This window comes from Aethalodelphis obliquidens, unplaced genomic scaffold, assembly GCF_003676395.1.
Source record: "Aethalodelphis obliquidens isolate GAN/ISIS:26980383/991018 unplaced genomic scaffold, ASM367639v1 scaffold8, whole genome shotgun sequence".
Taxonomy (NCBI): Eukaryota; Metazoa; Chordata; class Mammalia; order Artiodactyla; family Delphinidae; genus Aethalodelphis; species Aethalodelphis obliquidens.
In genome coordinates this window covers 61,125,123-61,139,956 of record NW_020837952.1, presented here as the reverse complement: position 1 = coordinate 61,139,956, position 14,834 = coordinate 61,125,123, and the positions used below count along the sequence as shown (strand labels likewise).

General features: G+C 49.3%; 1 protein-coding gene and 1 long non-coding RNA gene across 3 annotated transcripts in view; both read right to left on the bottom strand.

The window, feature by feature from the left end:
- LOC113621156 (killer cell lectin-like receptor subfamily G member 2) overlaps positions 1 to 14,834 on the bottom strand; it is a 65,900-nt gene that overhangs the window by 44,948 nt on the left and 6,118 nt on the right. The gene's annotated exons all lie outside the window — the stretch shown is intronic.
- LOC113621160 (uncharacterized) lies at positions 2,354 to 14,520 on the bottom strand. The gene is made up of 2 exons (XR_003433087.1): positions 14,335 to 14,520; positions 2,354 to 3,225 (listed from the first exon to the last, which is right to left on the bottom strand). It is a non-coding gene; the product is annotated as an uncharacterized LOC113621160 (long non-coding RNA).

Genomic DNA, 14,834 nt, shown 5'->3' with positions numbered 1-14,834 from the left:
TTTTTTCCTGATTTCTCCCAAGATTTGCCTAATGGGAATGCGGCCGGCCACTTCCTGCTATGCCCCGGCTCAGCCTTCGGCCGAAGCCCAGCCTCACAAGGATGGGGCACTTGAGAGTGTAGTTTCCCTTTTCTTAACCTAGCGACGTTTTAATAGTTTAAAATTTTCCTCGGTATCCAAGACATTACAAGGACTTAGTAAACAGATGCATTTAATCGAATTAAAGCAAGCTGGATGAGTGCGAGTGAAAACTTACACTTTCACTGGGGTTTTGGATGTTCGACTTGCCTACCCAAGACTCTCATGCTTTTGAGACTAGCCCGGTAAACCGGAGATGGCCAGTTTGTGGCGGCTCGTGGGTAGGATACCACTTCTTCAGTCATCCCAGACAACGTGTCCTTTGGAACAGCCTCTAAGGAGCTCTGGGTACCGTGTGGAAAGGCAGAGCAGGCTTATGATTTTTTTGTTTCTTTTTGCCTTTGTCTCCAAGTAGTTTGTAGGTTTGGGATTCCATTTTGGTACCTCTGTTTCGTAATAACTTGTACTCCTACTTCATAAAGGCTTCATTTTTACTCTCAATTGTTTACCCCAAAACCTATCAATTAGTATCAGTTTACCTTGGGTAAGCATTTTCTTTTTGTTATGGAGAGAGTTGAGGAGAGCGGACAGAAGCCTTCAGAGCAGCTAAACAGTTTATAGGGTCTCAGGCTGGTTAAGGAAAAGCGAGCAAGCACCCGCAGAAAGGATTCTTTCCTTCCACACATAATGAAGCGCTTTTCAAAATCTTCTGCTTTAGTTGACTCAGTTTTTGAGTTAACTAGCAACAGAAATGAAACTCTGGCCATGGGACAAGCATATGTGAGGAACAGAGCACAGGGCAGGGTACTGCATTACTAGCCAAGCCTCCCCCTGCAAAAAAAAGAAAAAAGCATGCTGGGAGAGCATTTCTATATCTTCTTTCTTTTAAAAAAATATGTAAATATATATATTGTGTATATATATATAATATATATATACACACAAAGAACAGACTTGTGCCCGCAGCTGACAGCGATCCGTTGCATGCCGGGTGGAGCTCCACACCCATGCAATCACCTGTCTGGTTAGAAACCTTCTGTGAGCAGCTGTTTTATCATATTTAACACATTTTGGACGTCCACACGTTCACTTTCCATGATGTTACCTGTGCATATGTGTCAAAAAAAAAAGTCTATCAGCCCTGAGAGCATTCTTTAAGGAGTTAATTAATATTTTTCAATTAATAGGGGAGCTTTAAACAACCAGAAGTCTAAATTAATGTGTTTGATCGTGTATATAAATACGTGACTATACTGTATATCACACATACATGTTAGTATGAAAAATTTTCCCTTACAGATGAGGAATGACAATGAATATTTTTCATTCCAAACTAGTAACAACACAAATCAGAAAATATGAATTAAAGATGAACGGCCAATATCCCTGGTTATATATGCATATATCAAATGCCAAAGCTACATTCTTGGCTTCATATAAGGAATGAGAAAAAGCACAGGACAAACTAAATTTTTAAAAAATCAATACTACCTTTCAAAAAGATGTGGGTGCTGAATTTATTTATTCAGGTTGTTCAGTTCTGCAATTTCTAAAATGGAATCGTCATAAATTGGGAAATTAACACTTCTCTGAAGAATCTATTGTATGGCTCATAGCAATTTTTTTTTAGCAGTTAAAGATATATTAGAATTTGGACTTTAACAGCTTCTGGTAGAAGGAGGTACCAGTTTCCACAAGAATTAAAAGACATCAGAAAATCTGAAGAGTTTCACTCCCTCAATTTTCAAGGAATGCCTTCCTTTCATAGTTGAAAAGCCTCTGATTTTTTTGTGAAGAATTTTTTTGTATCTTATCAATCCTTTATAGGGGCCTGAAATAGTCATTATTCTTTTTGAATTATATCTAAGCAGAATTTAGCTATTAAGAATTTAAAGCAATTTTAAACTTTAAAAACTGTTACATGTTTATTTTTTAGAAATTTAAATAACGCCGAAATGCTAATGTAAGTCAGTTGAAATTTTTTCTTCTCCACAGATGAAATGGGAATTTTAGTATCATTTCTCAGCCCTTCAGTCAGCTAGGTAAATTATAAGCCCTCTAGAATAAAGAAAAAACAGAAAGGGAATAAACCCTGATTTAGAACTCATATGGTTCAGTGCTAAATTGTAAGGGACAGCAGGAACTTTTTTAAAAAACCAAGATTTCACAGATGACTTCTTTAAAATGATTGCAACAAAACCTAAACTGCCTGCCAAATGAACCCATATAGAATGAGGGACTTTTGCGGGGGGGTGGGAGTGTCAATTACAAATTGTTTGAAATTTGACCACAGTGGTCTTATTTATTGAGATACTCCCATTTTATTTTTTTAAAATCTAACATGATTTCACACAACACAAGTAAGTACTTTGCTTTATGCATAATGACACTTTCATTTTCCCGACTGCGTGTAAATATCATACCTTTTAGAGCCAGTTAACAGAAAGACAAGGTTAAAGTTGGATTTTTCATATATGCCCTTTCTACAGAAAGTGAAAAAATGTCTCACCTAAATTTATCACTGCAAGACAAGATAATTTTTAATGGCTGCAAAAAAAAAATGCTAATAAAGAAAGCCAATGCTTGTGTTCTGTTTTGTTTCTTGCTATTTATAGAGCAACTTTTGATGTAATTCCTAATTTTAAAGGAACTTGAAGTTCATTTTTTTTTTAACCAAAAGAAAGTGGTCATGTAAACAATCAGACAATAGGCGACATTAATCTTGAAAGTAAGAGTCTATATAATTTTTACATGATGAACGCACATTTTTTAGATGTATTCGAAAATAATGAGAGACGTGGACAGGCATTTTCACTCCTGTGCTTGGCTTTCAACGATGCTCAGAAACAAGAATTTTTAACTCTCATCAAGGATTTGTGCTTTTGCTAATATCTTAGCCATTGACCAGTTTTTCAGCTCTATATTCTAAACAGGCTACAAGCTCCTGCTTCCAAAGTCCTTCCCAGTCTCAGTGTCTGAGAGAAGACAGGGGATGCGGGCGCCACCAGCTCCTTCTTCCCTCACTCACAGCTTCTCTGATATTGGCAGGCTCTCACACACAGAACGCCGGAAACTTCGAGGAGGACCCCGAGGCTCACTGGGAAACTTCTTGTGCTTGGGAAAAAACTTCTCAACTCACACCTGGATCTACAGATTCGGAAAAATTAACCAGCTGTAGCCAAAAACCAAAACACTCAACCACCCGAACACAGCCTACAAGAAACACAGAGTTCTTTGACGTGACAAGAAGACTTATAAATAAAATAGCTCCAAGGCAGACAGGCTGAATGAGCCTTTCAAGACAGCCTGTTGGTGCCTCAAACTTGAATATCAGAACATTAAAATGCTGGCAACATGAGGATAATATCCTAGGATTTGTGTGTATGTGTGTGTGCCTGCGTGTGTGTGCATGCACTCCCATGTATGTTTGTGTGTCTGCATGTATGTGTGTGTATAGAAACACAAGTTTTACTGCCCTTATGGTTTGGGGCCGACTTGAGGTCCTGGGGGTGAGCCCCGAGCCCAGAAGAAGGGCAGGCCCGACCTGTATTCTTTTGGGGTCACTCCCTTTTTCATGACACATGTGCAAACACCAAAAGTCAGTGAAAACATAACCTGCTGTAGATAACAAGGACCTACCTCAGACATAGAAAAGCTTTCCCTGCAATAAAAAAATTTAAAAAAAAATTGTGTTTTGTGAATGGCAAACCAAGCTGACCTCATTCGGCGTCGTTAGGACCGAAGTGGCAAGGCCAGCTTTGGGGAGTGAGGCTAGGGCCCAGGGGCTGGGGAGGGGGTTGCTTTCGACCCTGCAGCTCTGGAAGCTGGGTGAGCCTGATCCCTCAGGAGAGGAGGTCAAATTTTGTGGACCGGGCTGGGGTTTGGGCCCCGCAGATCCCCTACCGAAGCCAGGCTGGGCAAGGTGGCAGACAGAGCCTTGGACCCTGGGATACACATTCCAGGCTCTGGGCGTACATGCCAGGAGGAGGAGGGTCTCCAAAGCATCAAATCCAGGTCCCCCAAATTGGTAGCCATCTTGTTATCACGATCAAGGGCTTGAGGGCACGAGAATGCTGTCTCTTGTCCAAATTCTCACCATGCTCAGCCCGCACCCTGCTTGTACCTTTGCAGGAGGTTTCGATACCAAGAATTTAGTCAGTGCCAGGTGCCACTGAACATTTTCAGAAGGCAACGACTCCGTGAAGGTTTTCCCTAAGGGAACAAGGATGGCATCTCATGTGGGTGGAGAACAAGCGTTTTGTCATCTATGCGGCGTGTTCTGAGCCCCATCTCATGTGATCCTCGCAACCCGAGTGGAAGACAGAACCAGAACTGTCAGACCTCCTTCAAGACCAGAGCAACTGAGGCCCAGGTGGCTGCAACAGTGACTTGGGCACAATATTGCAGAGGCCTGGGATCCCCGAACCCCTGCACACACACACACCACTTTATTATTTTTGCTTTTTTTTTTTTTTTTTTTTATGGAAAACATCACCACCCACCCCTTTGCACTCATGCACACATAGGCTTATTTAAAGGTAAGAACAGTTCCCAAGAAAAACAGCCCTCCATTGAAATCTGGGTCCCAGAACCGCCTTGAGCCGGCCAGCTTTGGCGATCCCCTACTCCCGCAGCCAGCTCTGGCCATCTGAGGCGTCCACCCTTCCCTGCCAGGTGCATCCTGGTCACCCCCTCAAAGCTGTGCTGGACGAATCAACCTCCGGTGTGAAATCACAGACTTGAGCTCCCCGCGCTGGGCCTGCCAGAGTCTCGCAACAAAGCCGCCTCGCCAGAGCTGAGGGGTCACGATGCCCTCTGTCCACCGCCCTTTCTGTTGGGGTCCCAACACCCTGCAACAAGGGGCTCGCCAGCCAAGCAGCCACGGAAGCGCCGAGGTCCCACCTGAGTCTTCCCCGACTTTCAGCCCTCTGCGAACCTGCCAGGCCCCTGCCCATGGTCTCAATATAAAAGGCCAAACAGGTGACAAGGAAGACCTGGGATAACCTCAGAGTCTCGAGTCAGCAAGGATCCCTAATGACCGGCTCCCTGGGGAGAGGCTCACGGTAGCAGTTCTCTCCTGGAGGGGCGGCCAAGGTCCTGGACCTGGAAATCAGCATTCTGCAGGGGCAAGTGCAGTCTGATCAGATAGCTATTGATCCTCAGAAACGAGAAAGGGCAGGTGATGCTGCAGTAGTGGGGGGAGGGGACGTGACAATGAGAAAGGGATAAGGAAAGAGGGAAACCGGTTATCTAGGAAATGGTCTTAGCGAAGGTGATGCTAGCAGGGCCCGTCTCCCCAGGGTTTCCCTTTCCAGCAGAGATCTGCACCACCCCGAGAAATACCCAAAGCACCTGCCTCCCCCCGGCTCACGGTACACACCCCGGCTCATCCTCAGGGCAGCAAGGCACGACCCTAAACTCCAGAACACCGCCTTCTGTTAGAGCCAAATTCCACATCAGAATATTCCACCGCCCCACAAACAACAAGCTCCGAAACAAACCTAACGTTTTAAAAAGTCTCCCTGGCAAAGCCAGGTGAACAAAAACCATGAAATAAATGAGGCACGGGCCAGAGGGCCTGCCTGGCTTGGCCAAGAACTTGAAGCCACCCTGTTCATTTTCAAAGGCAAAGTCTCTCAAGACTCCTTTCTCTTGCTTCCTTTTTGCACCTAATTATAAGAACACGGTGCTTTAAAAAAACAAACAAACAAACAAACAAAAAACCAGACAAAAAACTTAAAAAAAAAAAAAAAAAGAAGTTACGAGGAGCTAAGTCTCAAAAGCTGCTTGGGATAAAAATTATAACCTTGTCCAACATTTGAGGAAAAAACAAAGAACGCAGAGGACGATGATCAAGGCTGAGTTTAGTGTCAACGGCCTTCATCACGTCGGGCCTGACGGGTCTCACCCGGAACTGCCCCCAGACTCTGGAAAGGTAGTGATTTGGGGGAAAAAGAAGGGCTGGGAGGGGTCGGAGGCAAAATCCCAGTGCAGAAGGGTTTGAAGGTTCCTGCTTCCCTCTCAGGGGACTCTGCTTTCCTGCAGCACCTTTGCTTTCCGATCTGCAGGATTCCCACAGAGCACAGAAAGGAAATCAAGGCACAGCGGCCTCTCCTCTGCACCTCCGCCGGCGGCTCGCGGTCCCTAAGGGCCCTGCAGAGAGGCGCCTCCAGCCGGGCTCCCGGCCTGGGACGCGGGCAGCAGTGTCGTCGCGGTCCCCCCTTCCCCCGGGTGACAGGCGCCCACGCAGCGCGGTGGCCGCCTGGGGTCCGTCCTCGGACCAGCGCATCCGCGACCGGGCCGGGCGGCGGGGCCGAGGCTAGTCTGGTCCAGGCGGGTCCGGGGACTCGACTTGGGTCCGCACCGGCTCTGGAGGCCGGGAGGCCTCGCGCGCCTCCTCCAGGCAGCCCCTCCGGCTCCCAGCGCGGGTGAGGCCGAGGCAGGGCCAGGGCCCGGCCGGGCCGGGTGGCATCAGGTCTGGAGCCTGGAGTCCACAACGGGTGGGGAGCGGAGCCTGTGGCTGGGTCCACGTGGCCGGGGGTCCTGGAGTCTGAGCCTGATTCGGGGGCCGGGGCCGAGTCTGCAGCCAGGCAAGGATCGGGGTCCAAGCAGGGGTCCCGGTCCGGGGTCCGAGTCCGAGCCGGGGTCCGGATCCGCGCTGGGGTCGTAGGGTCCGCGGTGGGAGTCCCTGTCAGACTCCGGGTCCGAGGCTGGGCCGGGGTCCGCGGCGGCGGCGGCACGCGCCCCAATTAGCCGCGGGCGGGCGGCGGGGCGGCCCCATTGAGGGCGAACAAAGGGCGCGACCCCGGGGTCAGGGAGTCGCGGGCCGGCAGCCGCCGCTTGGTGGGCCCGCCCTGTTTACTCTGCCCAAGCAAAGCGCACAATATAGTGACTAAAGCGGATTAGAGGGTCGCGCCCCGGAGGCCGCGGGACCTCCCAGCCGGGCGCCTCCCCGCCGGCCCGGCCTGCCGCGTGCGGACCCTTCCCCCGGGTCCCCGCCGGCCCGGCCGCCCCCGCCCGCGGAGACAGCGGGGGAAACTGAGGCTGTGGGTCAGCCGCGCGCGCGCGCGGGCGGCGGGCGGAGGGGGTCCCCGCGTCCCGGCTCACCTGCGCCACGTGGCGTCCCGAGCGGGGGTCACTCTGGGAGACCCCCCACGGGGCCTTTTAAACCAACCCCGGAGAGTGAGTCATTTCCCCAATCCCCGCATTTTAAAGATTCTACCCTTTCCAGCACTGCCGGTCCTGGGGATTCATTTTACAGGAACGCAAATGACACTTGCTTGAAGGCTGATATTTGAGATGGAAACATGGACAGGATTTTCCAGGTCACAAAATCCTGTAGCATTACGGTTAAAAAAGAAAATTCCCGCCTCTTGTCTTGTCCCAAGAGATGCACCTCCCGGCTGTGAGTCAGCAGGTGACTTAAGAATGCAGAATAATATATATTTCTAAAATAATCTTTGAGATATAGAAATCCTGGGAAGTATAAGCTGGAAAAAAAATTATGTTTTCTTTCTTTCTTTTAAAAGAAGGCACATGAGAGTATAAATAAGCCACTAAGATTTCCACCCAAAGACCACAGCGTATCATCTGGCAGGCTGAATGCAAGATCTATGTTCTCCAGATACGAACCTGCAGGATCTTTTAAATTGCCCTTAAAAACCAAGCAGTAGAAGCAGAAAGCACAAACTCAAACTCAAGCAGAGTCTAACCATGGTGGGGGGAGTTGTGGGGGGTCATTGGACCAAATAGCCAAGAAGAACAAGAATGCCTGTTTCTCCCCTTCTCGATGCTATTGTTTAGGGAACAAAAATACTTCTCCTTAAGTTCAAACAAAATCCTAGCTGACATTTTTATGCCCTAGTTGTGCAAGTATATATGTCTGGCTAGGGTACCCATGTAGTGTTTGATTAATAAGCTATCAATGTACGAATCTTTTATAAGAGAACGAATAGTATTTACTGACTATACATATTTGTTGGTCTAACGAATATTTCTGCTACATGCCATCTATCCACAACTATTAAAGGGAAATATGCCATTTGTCTATATTTCTACTCACAAGACTTTAAAAATGATTTTTTCCTGCTTATAAAATACCATATGTTTAGAGAAGCACCATAATCTAAAGCACAAGTAATTTAAAATTAAAATAAGAAGATAGATATTTAAAAGCGAGATAATTTAAGTAGTAAGTATCAAGTATAAATAATTCAAGTCTAAAACACACAGAAAAAGGAAAATTCACCTATATGCCATCACCCAGAAAAAAATATTCGATTGCATCTCCTTCCCCACAGTGACCATATGCATACAATTATGTAATTTACATACATATTTACTGTTTGTGAAATATCGTATCCCATACGTCCCCATGCTGTTACAAACTCTGTCAACAGCATTTTAACAGTGACATAATATTCCATTCTATTGTCGCGTGATAATTCACCCCAGCATTCCCTGTTATTATTACAAATTTCAGCTCTTGCTAATATTTCTGTACTGTAACTAACACTACGACCAGTGACCTTGCCTGTGAAGTCCGTCTGCAATGTGGGTTGTTAATAAATCTCTAATGATCGATCGTTAATCTGGTGTTGAAGCCACTGCGTTATCTAAGGGGGTTAAGGCAGAGCCTGTAGACTCCATTTATGGTGGCAGGAACGAACTTAGAAAGTCTAGAATTCACTTCAGATCACGGTTACTCCAGAAACTAATAAGGAAATCAGTTTGCTTCCCCCTCCAGAGGCCTGGTAAATGTGGAACTTTTGCCTGACGGATTTGTGGGACCAGCCGAGGCACATGCCTGATTGCAACACACAGCATTTGGGAATTGTGCCCTTGCACGAAAGTGCTGGCCTCTTTCTGCCTACCAAGTCACTTGGCACTAACCCTCAAGGGCTTGGTGGGTTTAAGTCAAGACCAGAGAGCTGAACACCTTGGAAACACCTCGACAGGTCTGACGAAACTTTGCTCGTCTAAGGAGTGCTTTGGCCCAAGGGGCTTTCTGTGCCGAGAATTCAAACCTTAGGCCTGCTTTTCACCACCTCTCTCCTGCCGCAGGGTCCCTGCTGTCCTCCCCCCTCCCGGCCCCATCCTGCACGGAGAAGGCCTAGCCGTGCTCTTCGCCATCTCCATGGCTTGGGCACCGTGAGAGGCTGTGTTTCCTGCCCCTTGTCCCTCGTCCCAGATGCCCTGAGTCAGCCTGGGCTCTGCCCTGGGGCCGCGCTGACGGTTTGTCTGGCCTTCCCCTGACATGGCTCCCAGAAGGGCAGGGGAAGGAGGCCAGGGACCATGGAGCCCAAGACGTTCTCCCCAAACGCCAGGGCCTGTGCTGGGCCTGCTCGAAGGAGGCAGCCTGGGGGCCAGAGGGGAGGCGCTGCCACTGCAGAAAAGAAGCACAAAGAGGACAGGTGGCCCCAGCAAAAAAGTGCCAAAAAGTGCCGCGGAGTCACCCGAAAGTAGATGCTACGAGGCAGAGAAGAAAGCCTCGAAGGAAATTTGTGGACGTGTGACCGGCAAACATTCCCTTGAGTGGGAATGAGGCCGAGCAATTTTCCCCTTACATGCATTTTTCTGCATCGTCCAAATTTTCTACAATGAGCATATATTGCTTGCATAATCAGAAAGGGACCATATTCATGATACAACCATATTTATTATAAGTCAAAGAGAATTCATTTTAAGCATAAGATAAACGATTACTACTACTTATGAGTTAAACCTAAACAATAATAACCATATATTATGGCCAGGAAAGTTCGGTAGCTCACGTGTCTCTAGCACTTTACCCTTTGGAGAAACACTTTCAAATAGAAAATGAAACCCGGCAGCTTTGCTATGCAAATATTGGCGACTGTGGTGATATTCCTGCAATAACCCTTGACAGTGAGCTGGGAAGGACAGTTGTTTTCTCCTCTTAAATCTGGGAAACTCAGGAGTGGAGGAGCCACGTTAAGAGTCACAAGATCTGAACGGAGGCTTTGAGTCTGCCCTGTCCCTGTGGCAGCTTCCAGACCTCTGTCCGTCCCAGAACCTTTCTGCAGGGGAGACATTTTCCCCAGGGATCTAGTGTGTTTCCCGTTTTTCCAATTTTTTTCCCCATTACTGGAGGTAGTGCCGATGGCCAGGGCGGAATTGCAATTAGTGAAGATGGCGCTGGGTTTGCTTGAGAACTGTGGTATTTGCACAGGATCCGTTTATCTGTTAAGAGGTGCGCTACAGCAAAGTGGCCTGGCTGAGGCGTGACGGTGCCTCAGACAGGCAGGGGCTGCCTTTTTTTCACACGATGACACTACAGCTGAATGCCACCCTCCTCCTGGGAAGGGAAAACATGTCTGTGGCCCCTCTGGGGCTAGAGTCTATCCCAGAAGGACTCTTTATGCTTGTTTGGGAACGAACACGCCTTTTCCTACCTTACTTTGTAAAAGTGAGCCATTTCCAGCCCCTGGATAACAACGGATGGGAACAAATCTACAAATCAAATACATTTGATCTTCAGTGTCTTTCTTTTAAAGTGAGTTAAAAGGCGAACCAGCATGCTGTTTTCTACTCTAAAAGGCAATTTCTAAATTTGGATTTTGAAAAAAAAAAAATTGTACTCCAGCTTGAAAACCCAGTGGCTCTCAGAATGTAAGTAAGATACACTACTCTTTGTGCTAAAATCATCTTAACTGGTTTAAAATAAATCAGAACGAAATGATACGAGCTGACCATAAGTCTTTCATCACTTATTTTCTGAAGGCAGAAGCGGGATGCACACAGACTGTGCTCCGTCCCGAGAGCCGACTGGGCCCAGATGCAGCGTTCAGTGATTTTCAACTGAGAGGAACAAACATCTCAGGGACCAAACAGACCCAGGCTTTTTATATTCCAAAGACATCCGCGATTTTAGATAACGATTGAATTATAAAATAAACAATTATAAAATGTAATCAACAGGTAAGGTGAATAAATTAGAGACATTTATCTCCTCCAAGAAAAAAATGTCTGGCTCTTGGCTTTTTAAGCTGTAAGTAGATGGACAGATTTTCACAAGACCCTTTCTTTTACTTCCCCTCCTCACCCAGGGCACAGCAAACCATCTCTGCCTTCTAAAATAAAAACACATGCCACTTTAATTTAGCAAAGAAAAGCCAAAATGCAGAATCTCTGCACAGATAGTTTTTAAATTAAAGAGAGAGGGGGAGACTGTTCACTGTGTTTTATACCTTTTGGGGGGCAGTTACCTTCTCCACGTGTTAATAATTTAACTGTCAAATCACAACAAACAGCTAATTCCATCTCTGAGATGCTAGGATTGCAACCTACAAGGGGAGATTTTAATTGTAGCTGCTAAATAGCAAATGCTGACAGAAGTCTGCTTTCAATCCCCAGACAGGGCTGGGACATGACTAATTTATTTTATCTTATCCATCTATCTATGCGCAGGATTAAAATATTTATATCAGTCTGTTCACTTTAAAACATGCAGAGCCGGCACCAGCTTCAGGGCCACTCCTTAATTTTTCACAGTTTTGGCTTTTCATTGTTTCCAGAAATGCATAGCCCTTGAATGGCGAATACTCTCAAATGCTGATGGGATCTTTAAGCCACACGGAACTAGTCCTAGAGCTGCACAAATGCTGCCTGGCCACGGGGACGGCGTCGGAGCTGTTCCGACGTCCCTGTCCCCAGAGATGCCAGTGAAATCAGGCAGGCCTGAGCCCGGCTTCTGAAGGAAGCTTGCCTCTGGCCAGGTGGCTGATGGAAACCAGAGCCTGGTAAGGATGCCCCAGCCAGGTGGCCAGGTAGGCGGCGGGCAGCAGGGGGTTAAGCAGGGAGTGGGGAGGGGTGCAAACAAAAGGCCAGGGGCAGGGGAAATGGGGCTGCAGGGCCCAGCCCGAACAGACGCAGACACAGGGAGCTCTGTCTGCCTGCCCGCTGCCCGGCACTGTGACTAACCGCCCCACTATTGTACCCTGAAGCCAGCCCTTTGTACCGTCCCCTGGCGTCTGGGAGCGCGGCCGAGGAACCCTCCTCGTCCTGGAAACTTGCAGTCTCAACACCCATTCTTTCACCACTCAGGGCTGCTGGGGGCTTGACTAGCCGGTGGAAGCATCCTTTCCCCTGGCCAAGAAGGGCCATCAGCAAAAAAGAAGCAGAAAAACCAGGTTCCCTAACCCTGGGGGAGGGGAGCCCTAGGGACCACTAAACCTGCCCTGCCCAATGCAGTGGTCCTTCCCTACATGCGGCCACTGAGCCTCTGAAGTTCAGAGAGTCCCTCCGGACTGAGATGTACGTGTAAAATACACTCTGGATCTCAAAGACTTAGTACAAGAGGCAAAACATAGGTAAACTATCTCAATAATTTCTTATTAATGACACATGGACATATACTATTTTGGATGCATAAAAGAAAGAAAAAGATAAAAGAAATGGGATTATTAAAGTGAATTTCACCTAGTTTTACTTTTCAAAAAATGTGGCTGCTGGAACATGTTAAATTACAGATGTGGCCGCGTTTGCGGCTGACGCGATGTTTCTACCGGACACAGCTGTGCTAGGCTGTGGGTACCGGGGCCTGGGAACAGGCCTTGCACGCAGCCTGCTTTCTCCCAGGCAGACAATGGAAGATGCCACCGTATCTCCCCACCCAGTGACAACCCCTCACCCAACGGCCAGGAATACCAGGCCCTCACTGCCATGCCTGACCAGCCCTGTGTTCATTTGCCTCGAGGACTGGGTCTTGCACACTCAGGTGTCTGGGAATCGTTTGTAAAACACGTTAAGTGTGCACAGGAACACGCACACGCGTGCTCCAGGGCCCTGACTCTTCACTGAAAGCCATGCCAACCCGTCCTGGCTGGCGTTTGGAGAAGTCAGATTCACAGGGCGCCCAGACGGCCCCCAAAGGGCCCCCTGGAGCCGGACATTTGACCCTTTGCCCTGGGACAGACCGGACCCGCCCAGGGCCCCATCGTGACTTTCCTGGACTCAAGCACTTTTGTATTCATGGCTCCTTCCTCCATAAATATTAAAAATCATATTTTATGACTGCATTGGTATAAAGATGAATATAGTCCATGCTGAATTCTTCATTATACATTCATTATGATTATAGCCATGTTTTTTTCTTCTGATTTTAAAAGACGTTAAAATTAAAACGTATTCCTGGGCCCCGGGCACTGTACTTCCCTGGACCATCCCTCCGAGCTCCCACGACCACTCCCTGAATAGCATCCCCACCCAGACAGGTGCACGGGCCTCCCCTTCTGCATCTGGGACTCGCCTGCCGTTCCTCCAGTGACCAGATCACCCTCCTCACTCTAGAATTCATTCCTGAAGTCCTGCCCTGGATGAATGGCTTGTGACATCCCCACCAGACACCAGAAAACTTTCCACATTATTGTTTTTTAAAAAAATCGATCATGAGAAAGGCCCAGGATCGCAGCATGACAGAAGGCCCCAAGTCTGTGAGAACCATTCCTGCCCCCCACCTCCCACCCAGCTCAGTGCTGGGGTCCCCAACCGGGTGCCCCAGCTGCCATGTTCACCACCAAGAGATGAGCCCACCAAGCATGTTTGATGGTGACACAAGAGGAAACTGTTAGGGTGCCCAGCGCCCACCACGTGCCAGCTCTGTGCTGGCCCTGGGCACCCATGCCCTCCAGTCCTCACACCCCTGTGTCGGGCCCAGCTTCTGGACCGGGGGCGAGGAGGCCTGGCTGGATTTCCAGCACCTCCCAGAAAGAGGCATCTGAAGCTCTCGCCATTCCCCCTCCCGTGGCGCCACCGTGCAGGGCCTGGGCCACCCTGCTGGGGAAGGACGGTGCAGGAGATGGTTAAAATTCTGCATCCTTTTTGCATCCGCCTCCAGAGGAAGCGCTGCTTTTTTTTTTTTTTTCTCTCAAGCAGGAGGAGAAAAAAAAAAAAAAAAAAAAAAAGCTGAGAGCAGCAATTTGCAGGCCTTGGGATGTTTTTCTCCTTGACAGCCCTGGGCCCCGCCTCGCTGGGCCTTCCTCCGGCCAGAGCGGCCACAGCTCGGTCTGCAGCAACCGGCCGGCCCCGTGCACGCGCGGCCTCCCCGCGGAGCTGGGCCGGGAGGGCGGGAGGAAGGCCGGCCGGGCAGGCGGCAGCGATGCCTGGCACTGCGCTGCTTTGTGGCCGCGTCCTCCGCCCGCCGCCCTTCCGCCCGCCCCAGGCCTGCTCCGGGCAGGCCGCACCGCCCGCTGCCCGCCGATCGGCCACCCTGCGCCCCACCCGGGGTACCCTCACCTTCTGGGCCCCGGCCTCCGGGCCTCGGGTCCTGCTGGCGCCCGGGGTGCCCGGCCACGTCCTCGGCGCCGCCGCCGCTCGCCCCACCCGGCTGCCCGCGCTCGGCGGCGAGCCTGGCACGGTGCCAAGCTGCCTGGGAGCCCGGCCCGGGCTGGGGAACTTTCCTGCGAGGGTGTGTGTGGGGAGGGGTGCGGGGTGCGGTGATGCCAGGGGAGGGTGAGGCCCAGATGCCCGGCGGCCGCCCCCCAGCCCCCGGCCGGCCTGCGGGGCCTCCCCCGCCTCCTGTCTCCTGAGTCCCATAAAGGCACAGACAACACGGGCGGTTTAGTCAAAACAGTCATGTGCAGGAGCCGGCAAACAAACAAAAGCCCTTATTTATTTATTTAGTTCACACACTCGGATACGGAGACGCCTTTTGTGCACATAATTTCACACACACCAGAAAGGGGGCGATGCCACCGTGCTCCCCGAAGCCGAGGGCCTGCACGGCCCGCCGGGCC